Raw genomic sequence first — 5,000 nt, 5'->3', positions numbered from 1 at the left:
GAGAGAGAGAGAGAGAGAGAGAGAGAGAGAGAGAGAGAGAGAGAGAGAGAGAGAGAGAGAGAGAGAGAGAGAGAGAGAGAGAGAGAGAGAGAGAGAGAGAGAGAGAGAGGGAGTGGGGAGGGGGGAGGAAAAGGAAAAATATTAAGCAAAAATGTCAACATGTCGACTGTCACTTGTTTCATTCTGGGAGAGCGCTTTTGTTCTCTTTGTTTACACGCGTTTATGGCGGGAGATGACGTCACATGATGGAGCTCTTCAGTTAATACTCGTCTTCAGTCTGGCCAAACAAACAGTAGAAAATGGACACTAGCAGCATGATAGCTGGAAGTAGAGATGGAAAATGTCAGTTCATGTATTTATATAATTTTGTTTTGTTGTTCATCGATGTGAATTTTATTCAATCTTAAAGCACGAGAACCAAACAAGAGAAACATTGAAAAAAACAAAAAAAAACACACACACCTGATAGTAAAGATAAATACCCATCAACCCCCCCCCCCCCACACACACACACACCTGATAGTAAAGATAAATACCCATCAACCACATACACCCACACACCCACCCACACACACACACACACACACATACCCATCCACACACACACACACACACACACAAACACATCCATGTCAACATTATTCAAACATTCAAACCAAACAAACAAACAAACAAACAAAAATAAAACAATCCCCCCGAGATTAAAAAGAAAGAAAGAAAAAAAAAAAAAACTCACTGCCAATGACGAGCACAATCGGCCCGAGGAAGCCCATCACGCCCATGCTCTGAATCATGACCATAAGGTAAGAGTCCGTGGGCGCGTAGGCGAGAACCGTCAGGATGAACCCGGACACGAAGAGGGAGAAGCCGAGGTAAGCGAAGATCAGGAGCGGCACTTGTCCCACGGATGGCTGTTGGGGGAAAGAGGGGGGAAGGGGGTAAGGGGGGGTGGGGTGACTTTCGTTTGTTGTGGGAATGGATTTGGTATGATGGGTTGATGTTAGTGGTGTTGATGTTTTGTTTGGGAGTTTAAGTGAATTTATAGGAATGTTTTTAGAAAAAATGTAATGATTTTCATAATATGTCGTTTTATTTTTTTTTAACTAGAATCTTATTTTTCTAAAACTGATAATTATTTTCTGAAATGGATGATTATATATATATATATATATATATTATATATATATATATATATATATATATATTATGTATATATATATTTATATATATTATATTATATATATATATATATATATATATATATATATTATTTATTACATACATACATATACATATACATTATATATATATATATATATATATATATATTTTATATATATATATATTATATGTATATGTATATATATATATATATATATTATATATATATATATAATCCAATTTAGAATATTTTAAATGACAAACAGGTTATTTTGATTAGCTAATCATGAAATGATGTTAAGTATATGGTAATATTGAAGTTGAAGTTAAAATAGACCATGTGTTAAACTAATGTCAAATACATGTTAAGTCTGAATTAAACTAATGATAGCTTTAAATCAAAATTTGCCTCAAATTCAGATTACATTTGCGCTAGATTTAAAGTAAACTTAAAAATAGACCTTTTGCTTTATTTTGGTTTTCAATTTTGTCTGAAAATGTTTATGCTTTGATGTGTAAATCATCAATTGAAGTGTGGCTGTATATTGATGTTTACTTTTTATTTATTAATTTTTTGGCGTAGAAAGGGATCTTTTGATGTGGTTAGAAAACATATTTGGATAAAGAACAGTTGAAAAATCAAAACTGGTGTTGTTTACATGTAGAATTATTCTTTAATTGTCTGGTTTGATGTAAATAGGAAAAAAAATTGATTTGTATAAATGCAGAAAATTATCTATGATTTTTCATTTATGCGTTATCTATCTAGAGTAGGAAAATATCTATCGCTATCATTATTATTGCCTTCATAACCACGATTATTATTATCATTACTTTTTTTTTTAAAGATCGTGTTATCTCAAGGAACCATCAAGATTATTATATCAAATTTCTATTTCAATGTTTTCAATGTATTCATAAATACGAGCAAAAATTGTTTATATCATTACTAACTAATACCATTCATTACGCTAATCCATTATTATGATTTTGATTATCATTAAAATTCAGCAACTTTCTCTTACCATGTGCCCAATAAGTAAGGATTATTCGAAAGCCCTGTTTGAAATTAATTATCCAGGGTTAGTTGATAAAGCTTATCGACACATCCGGGTACAGCTGGTATCACTGATAACACTGCATTTCTTGGTGTCTTGTTGTTCCATTTTTTATTATACTTTTTTCGGTGATGAAATGATGATGATGGTCATGGTTGTGCTAATGATGAGTGATGTATGATAATGATGAGAATGATAATAATGATGATAATTATTTAATTATGGTAATGATGATAATAACAGTAATATTGATGATAATTGTAATAATGGTTATGATGATAGTAATGATAATGATGATTATAACAAAATGATGATAAGAATAATAATCCTAAAAATATAATGGTATTATTAATGATGATGGTGATGATGGTACTGATGATGATTATAATAGTGATGTTAACAACGATTGTGGTGATATTTCAGAAATGATAATGATGATAAATAATCTTACAACAAATTAACGTTAATGATAATAGAAATAAGATTATTAATCATAATAATGATCATGACAATAACAATATTAACAGTAACAACTACGATATTAATAATGATAATGATGGTAATGTTATTTGGAAAATAATACTAATATTAATGATGATGATGATGACAAGAATAACAGAAGCAGCAATAACAATGACAATAAGTATTACTATAATAATGATTATACAAACAATGAAAATGGCAATGACAATAATAATGATGATGGTATAATAATTATCATAATGATGAAACTATTTCTACTAATAATAATAGTCATAGCAATGATGACGATAATAATGATAATAACCATGATAATAATAATAATAATGATAATACCAACAATAACGATTATAATAATAATGATAATACAATGATGCTTTAAAAAGTAATAATGAGAAAACAACTAATAAAAACAATAATAATAACCACGAAAATAACAACAGTAAAAATGATATCAATAATGATAATTGTAATAAAAACAATGATGATGATAAAAGTAATTATAATGATTATGATGATAGTAATAGTAATAATAATGATAATGGTAGTGATGATAATAAAGATAATAGTAATAGTAGTAATGATTATGATAATGATAATGATAATCACAAAAAACAACAACAATAAAGATTATGATCATGATAATAACAATGATTGTAATAATGATTCAGATGGTGATAGTAATAACGATAATGACGATTATACTATTAATGATAATGATAATAATAATAATGGTAATAATGACAATAACAATATTAATAATAACAACAACAATCATCATCATCATCATCATCATCATCATCATCATCATCATAACAATAACAATAATGATAACTCTAACAATAGCAATGACAATAACAATAGTAATACTGTTGATGATGATGGTAATGACAACGATGATAATAGTGATAACAGCAATGACTGTGTTAATGGTAATGATAACAATAACAATAAATGATTATAGCAATGGTAATAATAATGATGGTGATGATAATGATGATAATGATGATGATAATGATGATAATGATGATAATAATGATAATAATAATAATAATAATAATAATAATAATAATAATAATAATAATGATATTGATAACAGTAATAGTAATAGTAATAGTAATAATAATGATAATAATAATAATAATAATTATAATAATGATATTAATAATAATAACAAAAACAATAATAATAAAAATGATAATGATGATGAAAATAATAATAATAATAATAATAATAATAATAATAAAAATCTTAATATTGATAATGATGAGAGTGATAGAGATAGAAAGGCTAACATTAACGATAAAGATAATAATAATACTGATGATAATAATGATAATGTTAAAAATGATGAAAGTAGTAATAATAATAGCATTAGCAGTAACAGCAATAATAACAGTGATGATGATAATGATGATGATAATGATAATATTAACAACAATAAAAGTGATAATAATAGTACTAGTGCTAGCAATACCAATGATTAGAATAATAATGATAATGATACTAACAACGAAAATAATAGTAGTAATACAAATAATATTAATAATAATGATTAACAGAATAATGATGATGATGATGATAATGATAATTATGATAATAATGATGATGACAATGCTCATGGCAACAATGTTAATGATTATAATAATAGTAGTAATGATAATAATAAGAGTGACACTAAAAGTAATAAAGATAATGTCTGTGATAATGATGTTATTGCGTGCTATACGAAAGATAACAATAACAATAATAACTGCAGTGATAATGATGAAGATAAGGATACTGATAATATAATGAAAATTATATTAATGATAATGATGTGAGCTATAATGACGTCACTCAAAATCAAATTCCTTTACCTTTCTTTCTCCAAAATCGTAGCCCATTTTGGTGGATTCCTGTAAGGAGCAAATAAGACCAATTCACTAACGTGTTATTAATTCGTCAATATTAATCAGAAAGAGGTTTGAGACTCTTTCTTTCAGTCGCAATATTTGTTTTCTTTTCAAAACATTGTGGATTGAAAAGCAATTTTACATCGCTGTAACACGACGCAATTTGGTATATATGAAGAAACACCGATTCTACATAGTGAATGAGGTGAAAAAAAATCTTCATTCACTCTAACGACCATACACTCAATTAATGCTTCAAATCCTGTATGGTAGGGCAAGTGAGGGAGTCTTCATTCACACTGACACTTAATTTACACTTAATTTACAGCGCCAAATTATTTATGGTTAATAATACATATTAGCACATCCTGATTCCCAATCACAGCCCAGTTCTCGAAACTCACCG

General features: G+C 27.6%; 1 long non-coding RNA gene across 1 annotated transcript in view; it reads right to left on the bottom strand.

Moving 5' to 3' along the window:
* Positions 1–5,000, bottom strand: part of LOC147469204 (uncharacterized) — a 5,540-nt gene that overhangs the window by 408 nt on the left and 132 nt on the right. The window contains exons 1-4 of the long non-coding RNA XR_015192152.1: positions 4,999–5,000; positions 4,559–4,597; positions 737–911; positions 1–321 (exon numbers count right to left, since the gene is read on the bottom strand). The exon at positions 1–321 is cut by the window's left edge and continues 408 nt beyond it; the exon at positions 4,999–5,000 is cut by the window's right edge and continues 132 nt beyond it. This is a non-coding gene — a long non-coding RNA (uncharacterized LOC147469204). The remainder of the gene's footprint in view (positions 322–736; positions 912–4,558; positions 4,598–4,998) is intronic.

Source organism: Penaeus japonicus, unplaced genomic scaffold (genome assembly GCF_977035675.1).
Source record: "Penaeus japonicus unplaced genomic scaffold, GWHDUDI00000001_assembly GWHDUDI00000023, whole genome shotgun sequence".
In the NCBI taxonomy this organism is placed as follows: Eukaryota; Metazoa; Arthropoda; class Malacostraca; order Decapoda; family Penaeidae; genus Penaeus; species Penaeus japonicus.
This window is presented reverse-complemented; position numbering and strand designations above follow the sequence as displayed.